The sequence below is a fragment of the Oxyura jamaicensis genome, chromosome 1 (assembly GCF_011077185.1).
Source record: "Oxyura jamaicensis isolate SHBP4307 breed ruddy duck chromosome 1, BPBGC_Ojam_1.0, whole genome shotgun sequence".
Classification (NCBI taxonomy): domain Eukaryota; kingdom Metazoa; phylum Chordata; class Aves; order Anseriformes; family Anatidae; genus Oxyura; species Oxyura jamaicensis.
Genome location: NC_048893.1, coordinates 28,896,188 through 28,911,662, shown reverse-complemented (window position 1 = coordinate 28,911,662; position 15,475 = coordinate 28,896,188). Strand labels below are relative to the sequence as shown.

General features: G+C 34.8%; 1 protein-coding gene across 2 annotated transcripts in view; it reads right to left on the bottom strand.

Annotated features, from left to right (window-relative positions):
• IMMP2L (inner mitochondrial membrane peptidase subunit 2) overlaps nucleotides 1–15,475 on the bottom strand; it is a 436,484-nt gene that overhangs the window by 135,713 nt on the left and 285,296 nt on the right. The window lies entirely within an intron of this gene.

The following is a 15,475-nucleotide window of genomic DNA, read 5'->3' as shown; positions in this document are numbered from 1 at the left end:
AGGGAATAAACATGACTAATGATTCTGATTTTCTCTCAACTACTGACCTATCTAACAACAATCTCTACACAGAAGGTTGAAGGGTGACCACAGTTGCCAATGTTTACCTGTTTGACATTAGAAATACCTGCTTTAGCAAATCACACTTATTTCTGTTCAATACTTTAAAATTGAGGCCAGAACTGAAAATAAAATAACTATGTTAAATTTAATCTGAATTTCAGGTGCAGTTTCTGGAAAATTTCTCATTATCAGATCTTTCTGCAGATCTACAGGGATGCAAATCCAGTCTTCAAAGATGCAACACTGACAATATCATTGTGGTATAGCATACCAATCAAAGCTACAAAAGAGTGAAAGCAAAACAATTTAAGTTTTTTGATTTAATTTGTTTTCAATTTTGCATTTATTGCGAGTTGCTGTGAGTGTATGATGGAAAGTTTCAGGTATGTCAGAACACCAGTTTAGTAATCTTTCCTTGTTATAAGAGACATGAAGCTTATTCCTCCAATCTGGTTCTGTTTAATCTAAGCAAAATATCACAATTTGTCTCCAGTGAGTAATGGATGTTTTGAATTTCTTGTAATTAAAGTCAGTCTGCTGAAGCATATATTATACACTTAATTTATATTTACATTGAAAGCTTGAGTTCCCTGTAAAGTGAAAACACAGTATCTAGGTTTTGAATAGCTGAATCATGATTCATTTCAGTCTATTTTTCAGTTCTGTTTCTTGAAGACCAATCTCATACCTCTTGATTCTTAACAAATTCAGCAGTTTTTTTATTATTTGTGTGTAGTTCATATGTATACATTTCTATGAGTACATATATGCATATATATCTGTATTCTATATATAAATTGAAAATCTGTCCACTATATAAAATAGAAAAGGAAATAGAAAAAAGAAAGGCTTATAAATTTAGCAAGAATAGAGCCTTGTCACTTTCTGTCCTTACTGTACGCTGTCACAGACAGTGCTCTGCACAAACTTCTTCACCACAAAAAAGCAGCTATCCCATCAATCATATGTTAAATACTGTCTGGAAGACAATTGCACTGGAAGCAGGGCACTTATCTTAACATCTGTGATGTTGTTCTATTGTTGACTATTCTTCAAAATTCAACTACTGAAGATACTTGGGAAACAAATAATAATTCAACTACAATGAGTTTTTACTCATTGTGGTTAAAGGTGTACTCCTTACATTCCAAAGATAAACACTGTCCTTAAGCTAACTTCACATACATATAAGAAAATTTCAAGAACTTCTATAGAGTAAAATGACTCAAAGTTTGAAGCCCCAAAATGCTGCTGGATGTTTGCCATAACTTCAGCATGATGTTTTTAATTGCTTCTCATAAACCATATAATTTGTTAGGAAGAATGACCTGTGTGCCTATACACGTGACTGCTGCTATTTTAGGTACTCTACTGAGGCATCCTCATGACAGGGGCTGCTATAACACAATGCTCAAAGGATTTTCCGAAACTGCAGCTTATAAGACCAGACATCATATCTAGGACATCTAAAACGTCTCTAGATAGGTATATTTAAGCAAATGAATCGCACCTATAAAAACTGTAGTAAAATCTACTGTTTTCATTCAAAAATTAAAGATTGTGCAGGAAGAGATTTTTGTTTAATCACTTAGCCCTCAATTGTTTATTATAGAAGACTTTGGATTAAAAAAATTCAACTTTGAATTACATGATTTTCTTTCACCACTGAATATACAACATGGAAAGTGCTCATAGCAGGAAACATTTTATTTCAAGCCCTAAAGTAGCACCAATAAGAGAAGGAAAAAAAAAAAAAAAAAAAAAAAAAAACAGAACAAACAAACAAAAAAAAAAAAACAAAAAAACATAAAAACATCCTTCAGCAACATATGCTAACCTCTCATCCTTGTCCGGGCAAGAAGTCAGCATCTAACAGTTGAATGCAGTAGAAAAGGATTAAACAACTAAAAAATGAAACTAACTTGTCAGAAACTTCTTAAACTCTGGTAAATATGAAGTGTGGTCTAAAGAGCAGACATCCAATTTATGATGGCATGTCCAAAATGATAGTCACATGCCTATGTATGAAGGGCAGTTTATACTAACCTGTAAATATTTCTAAAATACTCCTCAAAATGTGTTATAGATGTCAGAGAAGTGGGACATAATTACCTATGCAGGGTTTTATAGACCAATTTTAGCACCTGTACAAAGATGTATAGAGGATACTTGGGGGTGGGTAAATGGGGTAGGGATCAAACATAATTTCCTAAAATGTTCATTAAAATTAAAAGAGAGGTTATGGGATGAGTTGCACCACATTACAAAACAAGATATAATTATCTGTTGATGCAAGCATTTCTACTGTAAATGGTTAGTTCTGTTCATGCAGAATTTTAGTCTTCACATTAAATACTGTCTCAAATTTCCTATGAAATGATCCTGGATTTTCTTTCTCACCATCATTATCACAAAAATTCACATTACCATTCACAGACAAAATTCACATTATTATTCACATTATAGTTACAGAGAAATGAAGGGTACAGATGTTGGCATATATTTTAAGGTTTGCAAAATTAGAGTCTTTCCATTTACAGCCCTGTAACTTTTTACTTGTTGCCCTGAAGTCTACCTTTGACTTTGTAAGTCATTCACTGACATACCCCATGGCTTCTGGGGCAATATTTTTACCTTGTACACCCAAAGGCTTTTGTCCTCATGGCCTTGTACCTTCAAATTTCAAGACATTGATATGTCTCTGATGTTGGTTTTCTCAAGGGAATGCATTGTGAATGATGTTTAAGTCACCCTTTCTTCTCCTTTCCCTTTTTTACCTCTTTCTTTGTAGCTTTTGGATTACAAATTTAAACTCAGGAATACATAGAGCTGAGTAGATAACACTAGTAGACAATTATTATTTAAATGGCTCAGAAATACCTCCTCATCCCTCATGCAACAAGGCAATAATCTGGACTTTAAGAATTATACATATACACTATGTATGCTACTTTTGCCCCAGTTTGGATAAATTTAAGCATGAACGACCAAAATTGATTAAAGGTTCTACTGATTATAACAATAAAACAACTTAAGTCTAAGTGGATGAGACAAAAGGAAAATAATTATGAAGAATTCAACAGCAACTATGTATCCTATAGAGGAAAAAAAAAGGGGGGGGTGGTATTTGAGGTGACAAAGGGAAACAGTTCAAAAGTCCTTAGGCATTTGATATTACTTCAAAAATTGTCCCAGATTCTCAGATTCTATTTAATAGAGATCCCAAAAGAACATATCTGAAGCTAATCTATCTGAACCTTTTCAAACATCATCAATATTTCCCACCCGAAGAAGAAAAGAATAAGGGATCCCTTGGTAATCTGTCATGAAATGAAGGCTTTCTTTAAAGAAATACAGCAACTCAGCCAAAGAAACGGTAGTCTAGCAGGTTTATCAGCTCTCTCAAATACATGCACTTCAAAATGTTTAAAGTATTTAAAAAAAAATAGTTTAAGGAAACAGAGAAGCATAAACAAACACCGTATCCAAACACTAGATAGTGCTATCAACTTAACTATCTAAATCCCACAATGTAAAAACATGTAGTGGAATATTGTCTCCATATGGAAGAAAATGCAGCAGTTCATTAATTGTCTTCCATAATTATTACAAAACTTAGCCCTCTTCTATCCCATGTGGGAGAGCTCTTAACAGAGACAATCATGTCCTCCATATTAATCTCTGTCTCTTCGAAAAGAAATTAGAATTAACATTAGCCAAATCCAACTTACAGGAAAGAAAAATATCCTGGTACCTAAAAATTCCATATGTCATTTTTGCTGTTTTGTTTTCATAAATAGGGCTCAAAGAGCCCTACTTTACTGAAATAAACATTAGCATAATGCCTAAGGATACAATTTTTATACCTGACTATGGAGTGTTGGCAACATAAATGCTGAACTTAAACTGTAGAATAACTCATTAGGAAATATTTACTACAAATATGCTTGAAGTGTTTTTAAAAATTAATATTATGCTGCTATGCTTGGCTTAATTAGCTTTCTTTTTCATTTACAAAGCATATCTGTCTGGTTTATGAACTTAGTCTCTATTTCCCATTCTTGCAAACCTGTTTAATTAAAGTTTTAACTACTGCAAGAGCTTTAGAAACAGTAGAATGACTTTCATTACTAGAAATCTAAATCCTTCTTTTAAATACGATCATATCTACATATACTACATTGGAAATATGACAAGACATGCTCCAGAATATTTCTGAATCACACATGATACTACTACTTTTAATTAGATACCATCCATTTCCATTATGTTGCATGTACAAAATCTTGGTCTTTTTGCACAAAGTTGCACTAGCAGTGGAACTGTGATTAATTTAGCCAGTCACCAAATCAGTCCCCTGAAATCCATTAAAGGTCACCTTTCTTTTTTAGGTATGTACCAGTTTCTAATCTGTTCATTGATTTCCTCATCCATTATTCTACTCTATCTCTTTCAGAGGTCCATCACTTATGAGACTCTTACCTCTACTAGTAGGGCACTATGCTTTGGTTTTCAATTATATCAAATTGTATCACAATCTTTTTCAGCATGTATCACTTGCTCCCCTTTAAGCTATAATAAAAGATTAAATGGTAATTTATTTTTGCTATATGTACAAAAATGAAACCTATTGATTAGAAATATGACCTGAGATACCCCTGAAGCTATAGAAATACATGACTTACAGTTTATCATAATGGCTGAATATTAAAAAGCTTGTGGCTTAATGATCAGTGAGCAGAAATCATTTGTGCAATCACTGCCAGCTAACAACAATAAAGCAGAAGACATTTTTGTCTCCCCTAATTGCAGATGCTGGAGACCCTGCTTAATGACTTGCTACCCATTATACCCAAAATACTCTACAGTTTTATCACACAATTTACTTCACAGAAGTAGAATGTCACCAATAGTGAGTTCTATAATAATGAAAAAAGATAATAGTCATTTTCCCTCCTATTCTCATTTGCATCTCGTAACCACTGGGGTGATCAAATTCAAAACCTTATTAGTTCTGCTGTTATGACCTAGTCAGACCCTCATTTCAAGATCAGTTTGCAGCACAACACTATGGAGGCAATCTTTTCAAATGAACAATTTACAATTAATATTTCTGCCAATATATATTTGTAAGCTTTACATAATGACAAACACAATCATATCAAAATTTTCAAATTACAACTTGGGCAATCATTGTTTATGGTTGACAGTGCCATAAAACACAAATTGGAACTAAAGAACTTTGTCAGGCTCCAAATGCAGAAAAGAAGCAAATAAATGTGAAACTTTACACTGTTTTTTCTAAATTTGAGAGAGAGAGAAAATATCATCAGGTCATATTTTGTATAATTTTGTGGTGATTAATTCACTCAATGGAAAAATATGAAGCGTATCAAACAACTATAAATCTTTGAAGAAGTGACTTTTTTGTAGTCTTTATATATGTTCTCATCCCAGGAAAGACCATGTAAGATAAGAAAAATACTGCAGAAAATACATTTTAACCCAATTTTCATTTAGACTAAATTGATCTATGTCTCTTAACATTAAGAGAGCGAAGATGGTTCACACCGAGATTGATCCTATGAGAGTATGCTCATATGGTCACAACTGGGGGTGTCAGTGCTTCTAAAGTTACTGTGCTTCAGCTAGCATTAGTAGGCAGACACATCCTCCCTGTTACCTCATTGCAATGTCAAGTATACATTTTTCACTTGAGTTGCCTTCAGCAGTTCCAAAAGGGAGCCCAAGTGAAACCAAGGGAAAAATTGACACTTAAGAAGAACGGTTTGGGGGTGAACTATTGTTCGTATTAAAAGTGTTACAACTGCTGTTGTTTCCCTACACTAGTAAAGACTGAAATTAACCTTCTTCATTAGACTGGAGTAGTATCATGCATGTGGTCAGTTTATATGAATCACTTCAGGATGCAGTATCTCCAGCTGTGGGGAAGTGAAGAAGGCAGGGAAGTGTGTGTGCATGTAGTAATACCTTTAAAAGTAATACCTTTTAAAACCACCAAAGCAGTCACTTGCAGTTACCTGACCATTAATTGATTTGAAAAGAACAGAAAGTCTGCTTAATTTCTGCTCCAAAGGCAGCAATGGAATTTGGTCAAGAAAGAAAAAATGTCATGGTCTGGGACTCTGAACCCATGATAAACATACAGATGATGAAACAACCCCATATCTAGTCTACTTCACAGGACAGTGTTCTAGCCATTATTGGTAAGTGGATACAACTCTTTCACCATGTCACTGGCTGAGTTTACCATCCTAAATATATTTACGTAAGATAGAAAGAGGACTTTTGCACTGCTGTAAAATGAAATAATAAACAGTAGGATTTATTTATGTTATTCAGAGTAGACTTTTTTGTTTCAGCATATTTTCCTTCAATTCACAGACACAACACTATCTGTGATCTTAACATTGCTCCAGGAACTACTAAGCAAACATCTAGAAGTTGAGAAGATGAAGTCCTAAATTGCTTGGGATAAAAACTATTTTTCCTAAATACCTTTTATTCTGATGCCTAAGTATGTATTCTAGTGCCAGATTTTGGATCACCAATGACATTTGTATCCACAGGTTAGAAAGAAAGAAAATAATTTGCTGGAATTAAAATATGTGAAAGCATTTTATTAACTATGAAATGTTTTAAAATGTTACTGCATTTTAATCACTTGCTGCTCACTTTTTAAAAAAATCTTCATAAAGACAATCTATTGAGCTTCCCATTGAGATGATTACATTTGTGTGCATGTCTTTTCTAACCATCTGATATCTTGGCAGCACATCTACTTTCAGTGAAACAGAAATCAAATGTGTTTCTTTAAAGAAAGAAAAGCCTACAAAATACATCCTCTCTTAAATAAGAGAACATATAATAAATATATAATTCCTCTAAATGTGACAAAATACATTTAAAAATTAGTATTGGGTGTCATAAAATCATATCATAGTTAGCATAGTTAATGTTGGAAGGGCCCTGAGGAGGTCTATAGTCTGATGTCCCACCCAAACCAGGGTTAGCTATAAGATCAGACCACGTGGTTCAGAGCAGGGTTTTATCAAGATGGATCTTAAACATCAGTGATGGAGACCAGAAACTCTCTGGCAACTGCCCCACTGCCTGGCCATCTTCATGGGGAAAAAGTTTCTTCTGTCTGGTCTGAATCTCTCTTTATTCCAAGTTATGCCTACTGTCTTGTTCTCCTGTCACTATGAAGACCCTGATTCCATCTTCTTGCAAATCTCCCCATAAATACTGGGGTGTTGATGTTAGGTGACCCCAAAGCCTCCTCTCCTCCATGCTGTCCTGCTGTCTCATCTTCTCTTTACAGGACAAGTGCTGCAGTCCCTAGCCAGCTTGGGTTCCTTCTGCTGAACTCACTCCAGGTTATTGATGTATTTCCTGCCCCAAACTGGACATTGGAAGGCTATGTACTGTCTATGACACAATGGTACTTTTCTTTTCTTAAAATAGTATTTGTGCCCCTGTCACAGCCCTATTCAGAATGCTTGCATTTAAAACCCTTCAAAACGCTTCAGCATCCTAAGAGATAATTTCCTAGAAAATAAAGACCTGCCTAATAGTTTTATTACCCTTTCTTATGCAGTTTCTACTCAGTGTCCAGCAAATGGAAGCCTGACAGGAGAAGTAAATTGGTGACCATAACTCTGCTGAATATTTACACTACAGAGAACTTCACAACTGACCAGTGGTGGAATGAACCAGCTGAAGCTGCATGCTCCCAGGTGTTGATGCAAGCACTTTCCAGATAGACTGAGGTTATTTAAAAGGCACTTTTCCCAGCTCCTCTCCAATATTTCTGTTCTCCATCATTGTAGTTTTCAATGATAAAGATATAAAATGCTTGTTTGACTCTTTTCTCATATTTCTATAACAGATATTCATGCAAGATAGAATGGCACTTCTCATGGCTACAGATAATGCTGGCAATAAGTGTCTGAAGATACATTTCATGCATATGCTGGAGTATACTTCACAATAACCATAGGCTGCATAACTACAGGGATTTACTGACAGCCAAGACAAGTGTTACTCCAAGTTGTCTACAGAGCATTTAAAAAACTTCCCCACTGTTTATTACTATGGCAGACTAAAATAGTCTTTGAACACTACTGAGACTCATTACACGCGGTGTTCACAGCTATGCCATCTTAAAAGAGATGCTGATTTTTGCATTTTAGAGTGCTGCTTCCCTAATTAAACTTTCCCCAAAAAGGACGGGGGGGAGCAGAGGGAGGAGAAACGATTAAAAAAAACTTTCTCCATCCTGTAGATGCAGCTGTCATTTGTGTCTTGCTTCAGATGCACACTAATAGAGGGTTGCTGACTACTTATTTTATCACAATTGCACATTTTATTTACACTTTATTTATTTTATTTTATACAACTTTTTAGTACTTTTGGTTTTAGTCTGAATAGTAGCTGTGAAAACTAGTGTTGATGGTATTTCTTCTATTGTCTCAGTGTTGCCCAAATCAAATGGCCTCACTTCAGAGGTAATAGGATATGTTGTTTCTGTTTTGTTTTGTTTTCTATAGGTCAATCCTTTAAATTCTGTACAGTCTTGGAGAATCACATTATACTGCCTCTTCCCCTTTAATATAAGAGTTCCAGAGGTCACAAAGCATCTACATGGAAAATCCCTTGCCTTCACTCAGCTTAAACAAATACAACCAACAGAAATATGACAGAAATGGCACTGATGGTACACACAACCTTTTAGCAATCTTACTGCTGCTGTCTGTACTCTGAAGAGGAAATATGTTTAAAATGTTACAGATATTATTTTATAGATAGAATTATAGAATCATTAAGGTTGGAAAAGACCTCCAAGATCATCTAGTCTAATTGTCTCCCTACCACCATTATTATCCACTAAACCATGTCCCTAAGTACCACAGAGAACCTTTCCTTAAACACCCCCAGGGACGGTGACGCCACCACCTAAATTATAAATATTACGGATACGGTTTCAGGAATTAAGACCTAAGTACATGGAACAATGAGTAAATATTAATATAATATTAATAATCACCCTTATACCATGGCGGGGGAGGGTAGGGGGTTAAAAGGCAGTCCAGAAAACTGCAAATTATCATTTTTGGCATTGTCTTTTCTTTTTTTTTCCTCTTTTTTTAATGCATATGTGAAAAAACATATAACTATTTTCTCTGAAGACAAAAGACAGTGTATTTATATATTTCTTCCTGAAATTCAACTTTCTGTTCTTAACCTTTTTTCTCTTAGCATCTTTCCTAAATATTAGACAACCAAAAATCTAATGCAAAGCAAAAACGTCTCTCCCTATTTTATAGTAGTTCTGAATAATGCCATATTTTAGAAATCTAGCTTTGCTGAACTTCATTACTGGGGTAAAGATCTACAGAACCTCAGAAATTCATTGTGGATATAGGAAATCTTCATTCCAGTTTTGTTGTATTGCCTTTATAACTTGAAGATACTGTACCAATATTCATTTTCATCATTTGAATTTAAAGAAATGGAGTCCAGTCATGCAAGGACTCTGCATATGGAATCAGAATCAAAATCAATGGAAACTCTATTTAGGAGGTGTGCAAGGATACAGTCAATGCTGAAGAGTCATGACAGAGCAGTATTGCTGGAAAATAACAAGAGCTTTCATTGACTTAAAAAAGTCCCATCAGTACCTAACTATAAGTAGTGCAAAATAAACTGCGTAGATACCACAAGATACACATTCCGTGCATACAGACAAAATAAAAACATTTTGGATGACTATGAGCTTTTCATCTAAGGAGAAGCTTGACTGTTACTACTTCCTTTAGATACATGAATTGCAAAGACAGAACAATATGAAGACTACAATTACTCACTCCAAAGGAACGATGTTCCAAAATTTGTAGTCCCCAAGGACAGACCTGTGAACCTGTAGAGCTGACTGCTCTCATTTCTTTTGAGACCACCAGCAACCTTGTCAATGTGGATCCCTGCATTCTGTGCTGACAAGCCCAACAGAGACAATGGACTTTGAGGAGGAAGGGAATAGCCATAAACATAGCCTGTATATCATTATCAGCTGTGATTGCTAGTCTTTTAAAGGTGACAGCCAACATGGCTTCAATAAGGGCAAATTGTGCCTGACAAATTTGGTGGTCTTCTGTGGCCTTACAGCACTGGTTGATAAGGGAAGAACTGACATCAGCTACCTGGTCTTCTACAAAGCATTTGACACTTTTCTACATGACATCCTTGCTTCTTAATTGGAGAGACATGGATTTGACAGATGGACTACTTGGTGGGTAAGGAATTGGCTGGATTGAACGCACCCAAAATTGAACGCACCCAAAAGAGCTGCGTTCAATGTCCAAGTGGAGACCTGTGACAAGTGGTATTCCTCAGTGGTCTGTATTGGGACTGGTGCTGTTTAACATCTTTGTCAGTGATATGGAGAGTGAGACTGAGTGCACCCTCAGCAAGTTTGCCAATAACACCAAGCTGTGTGGTGCAGTTGACACACTGGAGGGAAGGGATACCATCCAGAGGGACCTGGAGAGGCTTGAGAGGTGGACCTCATGAAGTTCAATGAAACCAGGTTGCAAAGTCCTGCATCTGGGTCAGGGCAATTCCAAGCACAAATACAGGATGGATGGAGAATGGATTGAGAGCAGCTCTGAGGAGAAGGACCTGGGCTGTTGGTTGATGAGAAACTCAACGTGAGCTGGCGATGCATGCATACTGCCCAGAAAGCAAACCGTATCCTGGGCTGTATCAAAAGAAGTATGGTCAGAAGGTCAAGGGAGGTGATTCTCCCCCTCTGCTCTCTTACACCTGCAGTACTGAATTCAGTTCTGGGGCCCACAACATATGTACATGGACCTGGAGGACTAAATCCAGAGGAGGGCCACAAAGATAATCAGAAAGCTGGAGCAACTCTACTACAAAGACAGGCTGAGGGATTTTGGATTGTTCAGTCTTGAGAGGAGAATGCTTGGGACAGATCTTACAGCAGCCTTCCAGTACCTTAAAGGGGGCCTACAAGAAAGCTGGAGAGGGATTTTTTTTACAACAGCATGCAGTGATAGAAGTACTCCAACAAGTGGACAGAATAACCAGGTTTTGGTCATATCTTAATGCATTATGGGATCTTTGCCTGGAAGAAATATAACATCCTGCATGACAACAGGAGTACATGAATTTATACTGTGATTACTGTATGTAATAGCTGCTGATGGGCTTTATTCTTATGAAATCTGTACTCCTATTTCAAACTCATAATTTTTTCCTTCCCTATATTCTGTGGCAATAGTTTCTGCAATTTAATGATGCACCTCATAGTAAAATTAGAAAAGTTACTGATGCTTGTTTTAGACCTACAGAACAGTAATATCATGATACATTTCTGCACTGTCATAATGCGAGAAAAAGGAAGTAAATATCTCCTTATTCACATCTTCAGAGCAGTTTTGCAAGATGCTACACATAAATGCAACATTGTTTTGCTGAACCATTCAGTATTATAACATTGTCTCCTCATAGCTTAACAATATCCCTGGACAAAAGTTTTTTAAAATTACATTTTCTAGCAGCTCACCAGTAATTCCTAAATCAGCTATGGTGTTAAGAAACAAACAATGACACAGAGAATAAGAATTAGCACACCAAGCTCTTGCAGACCTGGGCAACTATGATAGACAGAAGAAAAATTAGTTCAGCAAGTTGCTGAATGGACTTAATTTTAAATGTTACTAGTTTAATCCCAATTTTAATATTGTTTTCCTTCTCATAAACCTTCATTTATCTGTGTTACTGAAAACATACCATGACTCAGCCATCTGTGATAGATTGCTATAGATTTTTGAATTTACATTAGTGCATTTAAGATAAATGACTTTTAATATGTTTAATTTCAAAATATATAAAGTGTTTTTATAATACCAACACTTATTTTTAACAAATTAAATTATATTGACTTTTAAAAGAAGTTCTGCCTTGGAAGAATTATAATTTAAATAGTTTTCAGAAATCATTGTAATGATTTCCTACTTAAAGCTAATTCTCTTGTGAATCCATGGAAGACAAAACAAAACCTGATTTATGGGATTTACACTGTGCAATATTATATCTATATAATATAGATATATATATATATAGATATAATATATATCTATAATAATATCTATATACAAGCTGACATCTCGAGAGCTAAATGGTGATTTTCTATTCTTTAAATTTCTTTCAGGAGGAAGTTACACTAGCTTATCCAAATTAAATTATGAGTTATACTTTTGTGAAGTGTATTACAGTCTTCTAGGGATTTACATGACACAACTCATTACACCTGGACTTTCAGCTAGATTAGAAACAAGATCTGAGAATTGAAATTCCAGGATTTTTATTCAGCAAGTTTGTACCATCTTTCCACCCATCAAAGCATATTTCAAACACTAAAGTACTATGACGTTCATAATTTCTGACTACCTGAATAATGCAAAATGAACAGTCAAAATTACAGATGTCTCACCTACATTTATTTTCAAAAACTAGAATGTAGCCATTTGTATTTTCAAACTGTAGCTTTTTTTTTTTTTTTTTCCTCTTATTTAATCCTTTTAGAAATTAAGGACTGAAAAACAGGATTTTTCTACTGTGGACTTAATACACAAGTCAAAATACATGGAACCTGCCCTTTGATAATAATGGCTCTGTCTATATTGTCTCTCATTCCTTTCAGTTATTAACAGATAGTAAATGAAAACTAACTTATTTTAATTAATAAGACAGCACAGTATTCTTGTAACAAATTATCCTGTATGAAGCACCAGATTGAATACAGATGATTCATTCATCTATGATAGCATAACTACAGACCCACAGACTGTATCATCTATCACCCATCTAGGGGAACACTAAATGAAAATACCTTCCAACTCACAATTATTTGCATAGCTTTCTTCACATTGAAAGTCTGCTCATCACTGAAAGCATGCCTTCATTAATTCTGTCAGTTGACATCAATCAAAATTTGCAGAGCAACAGACAGACTTCATACATTTCACTGACCTTCCACATAAAATGTCTAACATAGCATAATTTTTTATATAACCACCACCTCTCTGCAAAACTGCTATACCTGCAATTAGCTCCATAAGCACATGAACCCCACTATACACGATTCATGATTTTTACTTTTCTGTATGTGGGAAATAACTGCTCTGCAGTGAGACAGGATGTTTTCTTGGCAAGAAGAAATTCTGGTTAATCACTGGAGCAGCAAGAGGCCTAACTACATAATTTTTTTTTGTTTGTTTGCTTGTTTTTTTTTAGTGTACAGGCATATATATTCCACCTCAGACATTAGGAGCAAGGATTTTCAAATGTTCCTCTTAGGTCAGCATGTATCAGTTCCACATAGGAGTCAGAACAATAGATAAGAGGATCATTTTAATACCTTCAGGTCTACTTTTTGCACATGTTCAGAAACTCACAATTTTATTAAGAGAATCATTTTATGTTGATCTGGATTAAATTAATGTATATAAATAGATAGATATAAAATCATCATCAACAGCAATACTTTCAGGCTTGTAATAAAGACTGTCTTTAGATATATCAAATAGGAGTCAAAATTCTATCAAAATCCTAGTCAAAAATTTTATGTTTCTTAGTGTAACCAGTCATTTGTTTGAGTAAGAAATATCCTAGTTGGGCATCTGCTTGTGGTTTCATTACAAAAATAAGATTTATTTTAGAAAAAAAAAATGTGTTTGTTGTTTTATTATCTAAGCTTTTGCTTTACCTAGTCCTACAAAAAGTATTATTTACATTGTCTACACATACATACAATTAAATGACAATGGCACGTAAAAAAACTTAAAAGTTGTAATAGCCCAATAACATATTCTTTAGCTAAAACAACTTTCTAAAGATTAAGCAAAAGACCCTGAGACAATTTCCATGTGATCAGATAGAAAAAAAAATAATAATAATAATAAAAATGAATTACTGGTATTAGTATTTCTAACAATAAATTAACCTAACCTGTTTTTACAAAGACAAATGAGAATCATCACTCAGTCTTCTATACCCCCATGTGATATACTAATCTACAGGCTTGTCAATATTCTTCACACACGCTCAACTATTCTGCTCCAACACCTTTGTCCACTTGGCCAAGAACACCCACAGAAGTTAACAAATAGTTCAGTTTTAAGGCATTTTAATGTAAAGCATAATTAATTTCCTATAACTGGAATTTAAGTTATTAAACATCTTTCATATTATCAAAAATTCCATTCCATTTCAAAAAAACAGACAAATAATGTTAATAATACAGAATATTGAAAAGTAAAACTTGCAATTATTTTCTATTGCAATCCTTTTCTGACATTGCTACAGAAATTAATGAGGAATACTGAATTATGAATATCATTCTTACCACTTATAATGTCAGCAGTAATATCAACTATATCAAGGAATGAGTACTTTCTTTAGGATATGGGTTTACTCAGATATACGTTTTGACTCAGTAGCACATGCTATTCCATGCACATTTTTATTTCTTTAATGTGATAGCTAGTCTTAGCTGTAGATATCCTTAGTTTTTGAACATTAAAATCTTTTCTTAACATCTATTATTTCAGCCTTTTGCTTCAACAGAAATATCAGAATTTCTTTCTCAAACTGAGATGTTTGGGAATTTTTTAGTAAAACAAAAGTGATATGGACTGCAAAAGGAAAAAAAAAAAAAAAAAAAAGGCACAGACATACCCCACAGTGCCCAACAGCTGATCAGTGCTGCCACTAACTAGGGCTCACTGAGACCACACTCAAATTCTTGATTTGAATTGCAGCTACACGTACTTCTTAAATATTCACTACAGCAGAGCAAGAATCATTATCCAAATGAATTGAGTCTCAGACTGCCATATTGCCTAAGAACTCCCAGGGTCATTCATATCTTAGTGTGGGAAACTAGGGATTTATCATCCCAGCTCTATGCCTATTCTGTTCTATACCTGGGAAAAAGAAACCCTTTCAAATAAGTGTTTTCATCAAAATGATACTGTTTCCACAAAAACTTTTGATTTACATCTACTAGTAATTTATTTCCAATCAGTCCCAGTAGGAAGGGCTATCTGTCAAAGTAAACTAAGTCCTGGGGTACTTGAGAGTCTACTCTTCCTGCAATTCTTTTTCTGATAGAATAATTTACTCCAAACCAGTCCCACCATGTTCCCTACAGATTCCTACAGACTGCAGGAAAAGCAATCATCTGTGAGGGTTCTTTGTCTCAAAAATAAAGGAAGAAAAAGGAAAAAAAGGACCCATCCCTCCCTTCCCCTCCCCCTCTCCCCCCCCAAAAAAGAAAGAAAAAAACTCAGAATGTTTGACCTTA